This window comes from Pseudorca crassidens, chromosome 20 (assembly GCF_039906515.1).
Source record: "Pseudorca crassidens isolate mPseCra1 chromosome 20, mPseCra1.hap1, whole genome shotgun sequence".
NCBI classification, from domain to species: domain Eukaryota; kingdom Metazoa; phylum Chordata; class Mammalia; order Artiodactyla; family Delphinidae; genus Pseudorca; species Pseudorca crassidens.
The window spans coordinates 40,479,510-40,494,684 of NC_090315.1; positions in this window are offsets into that span (position 1 = coordinate 40,479,510).

The window sequence follows — 15,175 nt, forward strand, 5'->3', positions numbered from 1 at the left end:
CCTGGAGTAAAACATGCTCAGGATCAGGGTTCTTAAACAGGTTAGGTTGCCGTAATGCTTTCTAGAACAGCTGGACTATGTTTTCCAAGAGTAAACAATAGCACCTAAATAGCTGTCTTGCCATGATTTAGAGATTTTAAATTTGTTCTCATGTTTAATTCATCACACAATGCTCTTCTGACATTTTAATATTCAGATTTCTTTCCTTTTTTTTTAAATGATGCCTATTAATTAAAAGTTGCCTTTTCCATTTTGGCATATCTTTTGATGGATCTCAATAACAGAACCAATGTTTGGAATTCTTTTCAGAGGAGGAAAAAGCAACAAAGTGAGTAAAGTGCATAGCAGGACTGGATGACCCAGTGGTAGTACAACAAAAACCATGAGGGAAGGGAAAATATGAGTACATTAGAATGCCAAATTTAAACAAAAATTGTCTAAACCAAATTTGAAATCTCAGGTCCCTTAAACTACTGGGTGTCTGTATAAGTTGAGATAGAAAGCAATTCAGGGAATTTCCTGGTGGCGCAGTGGATAAGACTCCGTGCTCCCAATGTAGGGGGCCTGGGTTCAATCCCTGGTCAGGGAACTAGATCCCACATGCGTGCCGCAACTAAGAGTTCACATGCTGCAACTAAGGAGCCTGCCTGGCACAACTAAGACCGGGTGCAATCAAATAAATAAATATTAAAAAAAAAAAGAAATTCCTAACTAGCTTCAGATTAAATTAATTGGGGATTATTTGTCTTAATACAACTAGAAATTCCAAGGAGCCTACTTAGAGCTGCGTCAGGACTTGAAAGGTGTCATCCAGGACCCGATTCTTCTAAACTTTCTGTTGCATCATACTAGAAGTAATGGCTTTACGTCTTTATGATTCTCACCTCACAATTCCGTGAAGTTGCTAAAGATGATTGCTGTGCCTCTGAATAAATTTGTTTTCTATATGAGAAGAGAAGTCCTCCCTAGCAAACTTATTTGCATTTCTTATTAACAAGACCTGGGTAAGATACATATCCTTAGGCCAAACTGATCAAAAGAATGCATTTTCTAGAAACAGTACAGATTAATGATTCTTTGGATGTGTGGACCAGAGATCTGTGTTTTAACCAGTTCTCCAAGTGATTTTGATGCCCACTAAAGTTGGAGAACCACTAATATGTGATCGCAGGTTGGTTAGGGTCTATCCTTCCTAGGCCAAAAATACTTTACTTATGACCTAAATATACTAGGAATATGACAACAAGTAAGAAGTGGGGATGGAGCAGTGATGGGTATTGAGAACTCAAATTCAAAGGTCTTAGAAATGCATCTAAGTTCTTTAGATTTCAGCGTTCTTTTTCCTATTTTATATGGGATTAATTTCACCTATATAACATTATAAGAGCAAGTATAAATAATACATTGGTACTATATTCAATATTAACATTGAATGATGATACAAGAAACAACAAACAAATAAGCATGATTTGCTAAACAGTGGAGTTGTAAACTGAGTGTGGGGTCACGGTGAAAAAATAAGAGAGAGATAGATATCAAAAGACTGTTTACAGGAAGGATTATGGAATCCAAGATTTGCTCTTATTGTTGTTGAATAAAGAATTCATCCTTCAGCTTGGGCAACATTCAGAGTATCACTCTGCTCTGCTATAGCACAACACATACAGGCACACCTTGGAGATATTGTGGTTTCAGTTCCAGACCATAGCAATAAAGCAAATATCACAAAAAAGCTAGTCACACAAATTTTTCCCAGTGCATATAAAAGCTATGTTTATATTATACTGTAGTCTACTGTAGTTTACACTATACAATAGCACTATGTCTAAAAAAACAATGTACGGACATTAATTAAAAATACTGTGTTGCTCAAAAAAAATGCTGACCATCATTTGAGCCTTCTGTGAGTCATGCTATCTTTGCAATTGCAAATTCAAAGATCACTGATCACAGATCACCATAACAGATATAATAATAAACTTGGAGATATTGAGAGAATTACCAAAATGTGACACAGAGAGACGAAGTGAGCAAATGCTGTTGGAAAAATGGTGCTGGTAGACTTGCTTGGGGCAGCGTTACCACAAACCTTCAAGTTGTAAAAATGCACTGACTGAGAATCATAATACTAAAGTGAAGCACAATAAAATGAGGCATGCCTGTACTGTGAATCGACCCAGAATCAAGAGAAAGCAATTAAATTATGGAGACAAGCCTTTTCCTGAATGAAAAGCAAGAACAAAGCATTTTGCTAAATTAATTGAAGAAGCAAACATCCACAGAAATTAGTTGATTAAATACTGCTTTGAAGGGGGACATTTATAAATGGCAGTAGAGGTTGAGAATAAATTTCTAATAGTAATGAAGGCTTTTTAAAATGACCAATAAAAAACACAGGTGGTATGGGAAAAGAAAGTCATGGGGCACATAAAGATGAAAGAAGAATATGGACAAAGGCATTGAGACCACACTGTACCTTTTTTGCCATATTGTTCAAAAAATTCCCTTTTTTGCCATATTGTTCAAAAAGCCCTTAAGTAGAGAGGAATTAACCTTAATATCAGAGTAAACTGGATAATATTAAAATTTTTAATTTTATAACTGCAACATTAAGGGCACAGTAAACTCTGTCTCAGTCTCATACTGAAGTGTAAGTTAAGCCATTCTCAATTTAAAATTCTGTTATCTTTATAATGCCATGAACTAGAGAATCCCTCCAGACAGCACAGGTACTAATAGCGAGAGAGAAGCCTATGTGAATACTAAGTCAAAATCCAGGTGCCCAGAGGGGGTAAACAAAGGGGAACACAGCCCCTCCCCCCGCAACACAATGTTGTTTCAACAAGGATTACTTCTGACTGGATCTGCCCTATGTACAGAAGCACTTAATGAATTTTAAAACAGTACATAAGAAATAAATGATTAATATTATTTTAAAACACCATGAAATACAAGCATAGAGAACTAAGGGAATGTATTTGTGGTCCTTCATGACTTAGTAAGAAAAAGATCCCCATGGATAAGTGTCATTCTAATTATTTTAGTGAAAAGTTGGATTATGCCTGATCAGTTTGGTAACTAGCAGGAAAAAAATCCTTAGACGCCGTGATACTGGTTCTATTTTGTGCCTGACCAGGCTAATTTGTCAAGGACAATCAATTTGATTACTGAAGAGAAACAGGGCATGTCTAAGAACAACCTGAAATATATTTGTACTTCAGAGCTTATACCTGTCAAATGGGAAATTCTTTATAGTCAATTCATTGTTACTGTGACTTAAATTCTTTTCACAGTGGAACAAAAGTACAGTAATTTTGAAAATGGCATTTTAAGTGAAGTTATTTATTTATACTTTACACTATATTATTTATTGTGTTGGAAACCAAAAAGAATCACATGATTAAAAAAAAAAAGAATGCAACATATTTTCTGCGAAAAAAATGCATTGAATACAACAATACAACTTCATGGATAGAAGGATGGAATTCTGAATTGTACAAACATGTGCAATGCACAGGAGCAAGTTACAGTGGAAAAAGCATCAACCTCCACAGAACTCCTAAGGTCACAATCATGGTCCTATCTAGGCACTGCCATACACCATGACCTAAGAGAGGCTTCTCCATTGTTCAGTAAAAGGACTGTACCCACATAACCTCTCTCTCAATTCCTCCAGATTTGAGTTTATGGATTGTAGTTTTTAAAACCTATGTGGATGGGTGTTTTAAAATATGCTTACTTTATTATAAGATTTTCTATAAGGAGTGAAACAAGAGGTTCTTTAAATATATATATATATATATATATATAATATTAGCATACTAGAAAGAAGCAGATGGAACAAAGAAATTATAGGATTTTGAGAATGTCTTAATAAAGACACTATTTAAACATATGTAGAAAGGTTTAAGTTATACTACCAAGAATAGTGCATCATCCCAAGGTTTTAACCACCCTTAGGTACAAAGAGATAACTGAATACATGGGGTTAAGGTAATTTGAAAGAAGAATATCCTATATTAAGGGCAAACTTGAGAGAAGCTTTCATTTAATTCAGAAACAAGAAGTCAGAGATGATTCTTTAGAAAGGGAATGAATACTCTGATCTCACTTTCTTCTTCTCTTCCTTAATCTTCTGCCATGGCTCCCAATTGACCAAAGTCAATGGGAAGCCAGAGTGCAAAGAAGGCCCACTGGTAAACTAGATACTTATTAGTGGGGGTGAAGTGAGTGGGGGGATGCACAGAGCAGATTGGAGAAGGGTGGGCAGGGGATCTGGAGTGACAAAAGGAAGATACCTTGCTCCACTGGCTTTGTTTGCATTTAAATGAAATTACTGGTCTATATCCTAACAGATGACTGATATACTACTAAATTACTGTCTTCTCCTCTACAGATCATCTTTGTGTGTAGAGTAAGCTGTTAGATATTGGTTTATCTTGATGAAGAAAGAGGTATATTCGTATTTTCCAAATCCCATATGTTTTGAAAAATTAACGACTACTGTGAATGCACACATCTGAACTTCCTGGAGCCTTTCTTAGACCTAATACCTACATCTTGCTTGAACACACACACACACATACAAACACACATACATCACATATACAGATCACATACATACCAATACACTTGAAACAATCACTTCAAATTCTGTGACTGTAATAATAATGGGTACTGATTACTACACTTCACTGTATGGAAATCTACATAGCAAACTGCCTAAGAGCATAAGTTCTGCCTTTAGATTGCCTGAATCTAATCCTACTTTTGCCAGCTAGAGTTATCTGTATGTTCTTGGCCAAGTTACTAAACTTCGCCAAGCCTCAGTTGCCTTATGTATAAATTAGGTATTTTGATAACCCTAATTGATTTGGGGATGGGGGGTGGGAAGGGATGACATGAAAAAAGTAGGTAAAGGGCCTAGCATGACTCAGTTTAAACGTGCTTGAGTAGTTAGTAGTAATACTACTCTCTCCTCACTCTACTCCTCTAACTTGCACTACTAACATTGCTACTACTTTGTGTAAGGAAAGTTGCTAAAGTTTTAGATATGTGTGTTGACTCTACCTCTATCATTATAAACACTTACTTAAAAGTCAGGTAAGAAAATAAATGACATTCTCTCTTCCTACTTGATTTTATAGAAATCTGGCACACAGTTGAAATGGAATAATATGGGAATTCTACCTGTTGGTCTCCAACTGGATAATGTAGCTTCTTAGAATACATTACACCAACTCAAACAATTTCCTTTATATGTTGCATGCTTTAAAAGCTGAAGAAAAAACATCTTTATGGATCACACTGTACCTTTGTCTGCTTACTTGAAACTTCCAAGGTGACCTACACAGGAGTATTGAGTAAAGCTGAGATCAACACCGCTTTCACCAGGGAACATTTTCTCTTTGTTTGTTTTGTTTTTATCTTAGAATGATGAAGAAGACCAGGGATATTTATGAAGTACCAGAGTTGAGATTCCCCATTTAAAAATGAAGCCAAATAAAATGCCAGTGACATATTCTATATAATCCAATGTAATGGGGGACATTGACTATTTACTTAGAGAGCAGAGAGATTTGAGGCCTGAATTTCTCTTCCAGCTTGTTAAACTGGCAGGTAATGTTTAAATGAGGTTACATAGATTTATGTGTATATTTAAAATATGGAGACATCCCAGTGCAACAGACCTTGACATGATACACCTAAGTCAACTAAGGAAAGAACTGTTTTTCCTCTCTCTACTTTCTCTGCAAAATCTATTTATGAAGAAAAGGAACTAACGATTGAGTGCCATGTGTATATATGTGTGTGTGTGTGTGTGTCTGTGTGTCTGTGTGTATGTATGTATGTATATATCAAGCACTATAACAACTTCATATATAAAATTTTGCTTTAGGATTTAAGTGAATAGGTAGGTGAGGGAGGTACCACTAAAGATGGTGTCCTTAATGTGTGTCTCAGTGTATATTATGAACAGTCATACGAACAGTCATCACTGTTCGTATTGATGACTGTTCATATTATGAACATATTATGAATGGTCATCACTTTCTGGAATCTAATAGCTTTACTAATTAAATATTGTGAACAAAGCAATAATTATTAATTTTCTTAGGAGACAGTGTGGAAACTTAACTAAATACCATAGGTAGGTCTCATTAGGCCTGTAGTTGAGACAAAAATAGGGAACACTGGACACTCACCTCTTCAATCCTTTCTTCCCTCCCTAAAAGGAGGCTTCTTCAAAGAATACTTAAATAACCCACAGTTTCCACTACAACTGAACACCACTGCTTTCATTTGAAGGTCATAGGATCTGTGTCAGACACACGTGGGTTCAAATCCAAATTCTACTACTTAGTAGTTGTATGAACAAAGTGGACTAAATTAAACTCTGTCTATTTTCTAATCTATGAGCATGGATAAAACTACCTCAGAGGATACTTGAGATATTCCGCAAGCAACAAGAAAAACTACAACCATATCTAGCATTATACATTTCAGAACTATTTCCAAACAAAATGATCACAAAAGGTAAGGTCAACCTCTGAATTCACCAGGATGGAGTAGTCACATTCCTCCTAGGTCTTCTCCTTTACAACTAAGGTACCTTGGGAATAACATAAAAACCACTACTAGACAACTAAGGTACCTTGGGAATAACATAAAAACCACTACTAGACAAACTCTGAAAGGTGGAAAGAAGGTTTGCTGCTAAGGAGCTTGAGACTTGAACTACACTGCAGTGAATCCCCTGGGTTTACTATTGCTCTTATATAGCCCACAGAGGGAGTTGCAGAAGACTCCATCCCTGAACCACTAACAGGCACTGACCAAAAAAAAACTCCAAATAAAATACTTTTTTCCCCTAGCCATAGGATGGGGAAAAGGGTGGGCTAACAAAAGAACACCCTTTTTTTTTTTTTTTTTGGCAATACATGCTCAACTACAGCTAAATACCGGTGGAAAACCTGCACTTGGACAAAGTGGAGAGTTGATTTTTCACCCTATCCCACTTCCACCTGCAGAAAATAACAGCAGTGCTACTATTCCCCAACCAAGTGATGTCAGTAGGACCAAGCACAGATATGATCTTCTATTCCTTGCCCACCAAGAGCAGGTGGTGGCATTCCAATCCTTCCATTTAGATAGTGACAGTGAGGCTGAGCAGAGAGCTGATCTTCCATCCCCACATGGTGGAAGCAGACGGTGTTCTATTTTCATTGCCAGGATAGTTGACAGTGTAGTAGAGTGGAGAACTGACCCACGTAAGCATTGACAAGTTTGAAGGAAATGGTATGAGTGAGGGATAGGAAGCATACTGCTTCCCTCCATCCTTAGCATCAGCAGGCCCACTGGGGAGCTGGGTGTCCACCCCCATCCAACATCAGCAAGACAGAATAAAGTGATAGAAGGTGCAGCTATTTGTCATTCCTCTTCTATCCTCCCCCTTCTGAAGTTTGTGGATCCCAGCAGGGAGCTGAGCTTCTATCATCACTCTGCAGTAGAAGTGGTATGAGTTACCAGCCTTCCATGTCTACCTTGGCTAATGACAGGGGTCCTAGTAGTGATGTAAGCTTATATCCCCACTCAGAGGAAATGAGGTGGTATGTGTCAGTGTTCCATATCACTAGGGAGGTGTAAGAGGGACTGAGGGGTAGCTGAAATTCCACAGCACACATCTGCAATAAGACACTTTGAGTCAGTGCCCACTTTTGTTGAGATGAAGTTGGAGGAGTCCAATGGGAAGCTGAACATAAATACATACTGATCCTTCCCATTACACCTCAAAAGGGAGACTGTTTAAAAAGAACATTATATAGAATCCGGAGCCTCATAATATGAAATATGAAATAAAAAATGTCCAATCAAGATACAATAAAAAATCACTCAGCATCAATAACCAGGATAATCACATGTACAAGAAAATGTAACCAATCGATACTAACGCTGAGATGAATCAGATGCTGTAATTATCTGACAGATTTTGTTTGTTTGCTTATTTTTCCAGCCTTGAGATGTAATTCCCAGAAGCACTGTTTCTGGGAAGTGATAAATGCTATTGGTAGAAGTAGTGGTGGAGATGGAGTATGTGAGTAGGAATTATATTAACCAACTTTCACCTTTACTTCCCTTATTTGCTTTCATTCATTCATTCATCGTTTTCTTCTTTAGAACTATCCCCTCCAACATGATTCACACAAATTTTAAAGGTAAAAAGAGAAAAAAAAGCAAGAAAAATCTACCATTTTTATAATTGTTACATTTTTCTTTCCTACTTTTCTTTCTCCTTCCTGCCTTTCTTTCTTTAGTTCCTTCATTTTTTTCCTTCTATCCATCCAAACATGATCCCACAATTTTTCTAAAATCTAAGATGTTCTAAGCTCTGAGTTAGGTGCTGTCAATATAAAGATTTGATGTGGTCCCTGAGCTCAAAATGTGTGGTCTCTAGTGGGTTTTCAGAAGTATAAAATGGTATGCACTGTGACAAATTTATGTGAAAGGTTTGGGAATCCAACAGTATTGAGAAGAGCATTTAGGGTCACACAGACCCAGGTTCAAAGCATGTCTTCATAACTGGGGCAGGTTACTTCCCCTTTCAGCCTCCGCATGTCATGGGAATTTTATAAAAAAATCATTGATACACATGCTGAGCTTAGAGTGATTAGTTCCTCCTCCTTCATGCAAGGAAGATATAGTGATCACAAAGACTTCACATAGCCTTCTGATCTTAATCTCAATTATTACTTTCTTGCTTGGACCTGGAAATGCCGCTATTTGATGTGCTGGGAATAGTTTATATTTGAATCTGGGTGTTGGCTACATATGTTTGCTTATGTTAAATCATTCAGCTATACACTAAAGTTTAGTGGTATTATATATTTTCTGTTTGTTTGTTTCTGTGAGTGTTAATCCAAAAAAAGAGAGAACGATAAGAGGAAGGAAGAGGAGGAAGAGGACAAGAGGGAAAAGAAGAAGAAGAAGAAAAAAACCTTGGTGGTAAATATGAATTTTGAAACACAAAGGATGATTTTAAAGAGAGACCAGATGTCATCAGAGTTTAATGGAAGGCTAATATGGATTTTTATATAGTTATGATATCACAATATTTGTGGATCATGTTTGTATTATCTTAGATTTATTTTTTGAGCCAAGCGTGAAAATCAGACTTATCTCATGAACCTGTCATTTGATTCCATCAATCTTCCCACCAAACAGGTACAGGAGAGATTAACATCCCTATCTATGAGCTCAATGATGCTCAGGAAGATGATGATAGAGGAAACAACAAGAAGTGATAGTACCTGGATTGGGCAGTTATAGTGCTGATGGAGAAAAGCAGGTAACATGTCTCCACTATCACAGAATAAGGTGCATTAATTTTGATCTACTTCCTCCTTTGGGTCTACTCCAACATTTAGAGCTTTTCATGTTTTATGTTTTCTGGGTCTTAGTTTAAGGAGAAATCTAAGGCTAAATTGAATTTTGTTTCTCCTACATCTCCGATTCACTTTATTTTAAAAATGCATGGGTGTTTGTAATTGTTCCCCTTTATTCTGAAATCCATCAATTCCATCAAGAAATATCTAAGTGGTTGAGTTCATCAAGATACCCTGTTTTCTGAGAAGAATGCCAAGGTAGCTCACAGATTCAAAGAGAGAGTTCCACATCCTTCATCCCATACTTTAGCTCTGGGTTATAAAGGGAAAAGGCCTCTCTCTGTTTTCTTTTCTGCTTAGCTCTGCCCAGTTTTACTCTGAAAACAAGCTTTTCACATATAGCAGTTACAAAGGATGTCACAGCCCTATGGTCAAACTCCCCAGTCTTGGAAACTGTTTTGTAAAAATAGAACTTCTTCATCCAGTTACTGTAGATCAACTTCTGAGAAGACTCCTTCTCTGCTTGATGTCACCTCATTAATGCAATTGCCCTTAAATTAAATACTTGAATTAACTATTAAAACTAGGGGGATAAAGGGTATGTTTTACCAGGCCCTATATCATGGGCCATCTCTTCTCAGAGACATAAAAGTTGCTAAGACTGTCAGCTCAATTAGTACCACATGGAATGGGAGAAAGGTAGTTTTCTGAAGGATGGAATGTTGAAAAAACGGATTGAATGTGTATCTAGTTTACAATGTGGGTTGTTATTAGATAAAGTCTCCATAGAGATAGGAACCAAGTACTTTTGCTTAATATAGTATGTGTCATCCAATCCAGTACCTGAAATAAAATTATTTCTCAAAATTATGTTACACAACTAAATAAGTAGATGAATGGATGAGTGAGTAGATAGATGGCTAGATGGCCAAATATTTTATTAGTTAAAATAGTCTTAGATATATGTATTAATTCAGTAAATATTTATTAAATTCACACTTCAAAGTAAGCCCTGTTTTTCTATACTGAAATAAATGTATTCTCATCAATGCACCATAAGATATTCACCATTCTAATTGTCTTGGAAGATGAATCTTTTTAACAAAGAGGCTTTCAAAGATTTCCTCAGGCTTTGTACTCTTCTATCAAATGTATCTGTCATTAATTTGCATTACATACAATGGTACAGACATATACAGATTTTCTCTTCTTTGCTACTTTTGGAATGGTAAGGAACTGCCAACGTTCAGCCAATGGCCCCTTGATCCTCTTTATACCATGCTCACAGTGCCGGGGAAGAAAAGAGTCTGCACTTCTTTCTAGGTTCCCAGGGAACCCAGAGGCTACTTTGCCCTGAGCAGTCTTACCCAAGCATGACATGCATCTTATTTCCTAAAAGGATGTTACACACAGAGAATACATAACTCTTAATAAAGTAGTAGAAATTAATTTTAGCATCTTTTTATGAGTGATAGCTCTCTTCTATCAATTAATATAAATCTGTATAAGCAAGTTACATCTAGCAGTCATTCATTGGAAATATTAATAAGTTCTTAATAGAAAAATAATAAAAGCTTTCTTAATATCAGAGCAGCATTATTCATGACCCTTTACAAATAACCCTATGGAGGAGAATATTAAAAGCTCATTTATATTTTGTAACTAATAGGCATTTTCTTGGCCAGTTAAAGATACTCTGAATAATGCACAGAATATAGTTGATTAGAAGCTGGATCCTCAATTTCACACCTCTGTCGCTGTAATGACATGTGTATGTCCTGAGCTGGATTCACATCAGCCCTCAGGCATCTTTATAATAGTGTGGTTGCTGAGTACGTATGACAATGATTCATTTGTTCTTTTACTCTTTAACTCAGGCAATGTTTAGTAATGGCTAACAAGTACTGAGCACTATCTTAGATGATTTATATATAGTAATTAGTAAAACAAAGATCACCCCTGACGTCATAGAACATAATGTTTCCTGAAGAAAGAATGTTGATGCATAAGTCAACCAATAATAATAGAAAGTGAGAAATGAATGCTATGATGTTAGTAAACAAAATACACCCGATGGAGATTAATTAGAGAAGGCTATTGGGATAGGTTTAGTTTGGAAGACCTGGTAAGAAAGTAATTAAAAAAAAAAAAAAATCAATGGAAGTCTTAGAGGATAAGAGGGACATGAAATTCTAAGATGAATACAGAGTATGTACAAAGTATTTGACACCAAAAGTATTGTAGTTAATTTGAAAACTAAAAGGAATATTGGGAAACTAGAATAAAGTGAAGGAAGGAGAGAAAGGCTCAAATTTGAGTTACAGGGTTTCAAGATTATACAAAAACTTATTGGCCTGATAAGGAGTTTGAATATTAGTTTATATTCAATATATACTAAGATTCTTATTATTTAAAGCCAAGTAATGTTATTATTAACATTGAATACAAATATGTTACTAAATAGCTATGTCTTCTTGAGTAAAATAATTAAAACTGGTTCTCCTTTAGTTTCTTCTTCTGCCCAAAGAATAGTTGATGTTAACAGTATCTAAAATTTCATTACATTTTAATTTTCTATGGAAAACATTTGAAAATAGCAAAAGGCTGGTTATTCTTTTGCTTTTCAGCTTGTAAATATTTCTGTATGTAAGTTTCCTCATCTGAAAAATCTTGATCCATAGGATAATGGAGGAAAAAAATCAAATGTGTGGAAAGAGAACATGTTCTATATTTTTCAATGCTCTAGAGAGTTTTCAGATTCCTTATTCAATTTAACAAACACTCATTACTCCCTACTGCATGCCAGATATTGAATGTGTAGAGATCCAAAATATAGCATCTGTTCCCAAGGTGTTCATGGTTGAATAACTGATGAGTAGATGACAATGACAATCCAAGGAAGTATCAGAAATGATTGAGCTATTAATAACATCATGATTCTATGAGATTGTGAACATCTATGAGATGTTTATTTTCTTTGAGTTTAAAAATAAATATGACTCTTCTGGAGTCTATCCTACACTAATTGCTTCCTTAGCAATTTCCCAACATCTCTAATGACAGCTCCTATATAATTGGACAAAATACTTCTGCAAGAACTATCTCTAGCCACATAAAATTGAAAGTAATTTCGAGGTCATTTTCTGCAAACTGATCAATACGGATTGCACACCACATGTCCACCCTGAATTTATTCCTGTAATTTATCTTAGCTTTGAGTGTAGCCATGGTTAATTGCTAATCCATATTCATTGAATATCACAAATGAGGGCATAGTCAGGAGATACTTCATGTACCATCTCATCTACTGTGGAAAGAAGTTATGGGCTCAAATTTTCATCTTCTTTTATGGTTGCTTGGCCTCTCTAAACTTCTTAAAAAAAAAAAAGAGTTACTCTTGGAAAATATTGAAGAATTTGCATGGCAATGCTTAGCAGGTAATTACTTCATTAAAAGTAAGAACATAATTTAAATTGCCACCATATAGCAATTGAATTGGTTTAATCGGACTATTTAAGTTAAAGATAACTTTTTAGCTGTGAAATTATTTGTATTTCCAAAGGTATCAACTCCAGCATTGAAAATGTAATTATTTGGAATTTTTCATGAATTCTATTTGAAATAATGTATAAATTAATGTGAGGCATGGAATTATAAACTAACACTGTCTGTTTAAACTCCGAGATATTTCCAAATCACCTTTGTTCGTTCACTCTGAGAACAAAATTTGTTGAAAACTGTATGGTAGAAGGGCCACTAAAATTATATGGATAGATGAAGTAAGAAATTCACTTCTGATTTATACAAGGCTAATTTTGTAGAGTTTTCCCACCCTGAAAAATTTGGAGCACCATTTTTTGATGGTTTTGATTGTCCTACATTACATGTGAGCCATAATTAAACTACATAACCAACATTCTGACTTTTTATAATTACTCATATATATGTATGAAATAACATTTGGGAGGTAGCAAATTTTTAACTTAAAAATGTTCAAAAGAAGTTACGTAATGATATTAATTATATTATGAAAGGAAAGTCTCCCCTAAATCCCTAATCCTTACCTTAAGATATTTAGTTGGATATTGGAAAGCTATACAAAGGGAGAGAAGAGAAAAGAGAGTGATAACTAACGCTACATTATTTAGTCTTTTGCTTAACATTTATTATTTTTATGTATTGACATGCTTTTAATAATCATCATTTAACTTATATTTACCTACGACTTACTCTCTTGGACTTTATGAACGCTTCATTTTTAACAGTAAGAATGATAGCAGCTGCATTTGAGAGTCTGGGTCTGTATAAAATATCTATGTTAATAAACTTATTCAATCCTCAGGATATGAGGCTGAGGTCCTATTTCAGCTATTGAAGAAACCTGAGATCAGAAAGATTAATTTGTTCATGGTCATACAGGAAGTAACTGTCAAGGTCCAGATTTAAATTCAGTTTTGTCTAAATATTTTTACAGATCATACTCTTAACCACTTTAATAAACTAGTTCAGCTCCTTTGTAGATAACACTAAGGTAGCATTTCCTTGTTTCTTTTAAACTAATTTACATTCATCGTGTCCCCACAGTATGTTTGTTATTATATACTAATAGAATTATAGTCTCAATCTTAATTTATATACTGCTTTCCACAAAATGTCAAAGTATTTAGCAAGTCCCTACAAGTATACACATTTTATAGTCTCTCTACAATTTCAAATGAAGCTTCACTAGATAGCTTTATTTGTATTTAATTGAGTTATCCCCTTACTTAATATATTTATTATTTTAATTCCAACCATTAGGATAATAAGCTGTCCCTTCAGTGCCACTGGATTTGTTGTAGACTGCTGCTTCTTGTCCTAGGACACGTAATCTCTACCAAGTCTTTACAATTTTCTCTCATGTTACTAACTGGCCCACGATTCTCAGGATTTCTCAATCCAGGCTTCCCAAGTCCCTGATTAATATATAAACTACACCCATGTCTGTTTTTAATCATGTTTACATTTTCGTGATAGATTGACTCATCAGTGTAGTGAAAAAAAATGAAAACAAGAGTTGGAATTCAGATGAAAGCCATTCTCCTGACCTGTATAAGCAACATCAACTCCTGGATCCTTTCTTTTTGCCCTTATAAAATCACACTGGCTAAAACTGAAGAACAAAAACATAAAAATCTCAGTCTTTTGGCTTTCGATGTTATATCCATTATTCTCTCCCTACTGTAAATTCTAGCACAATCTTTTTAAAGTCACATGGCAGACAAGACCTTTGCTTATCACACTACCTTCTCATTGCATCCTGGGCAAAGTCTAAACTTTTTTTCCATGACTTTTCAGACGTTATGGCTTTATAGATGAGAAGACTGAGCTTTAGAGAGACCAATATAAACAGCTTACAGTGTAAACTGTAGGTGGAGCATCTAAACTTGAGTTTATCTAACTATAAACGTTCTTCATTGTTGTAATCTACAGACTATACAGGGTTTATGTTTTTTTAAAAAAAATATTTATTTATTTATTTTGCTGTGCCGGGTCTTAGTTGTGGCACATGGGATCTTCCAGTTGCGACATGTGAACTCTTAGTTGTGGAATGTGGGATCTAGTTCCCTGACAAGGGATGGAACCTGGGCCCCCTGCACTGGGAGCATGGAGTCTTACACTGGACAACCAGGGAAGTCCCCAGGGTTTATCTTCGTATGAAACTCTCTCAGTCTAGGTCCTAGCAGGAAATTATGGCACATACAGAATGACTTAACTAGAGAGAATGTAATTTAGGAATTATTTATAGAGTT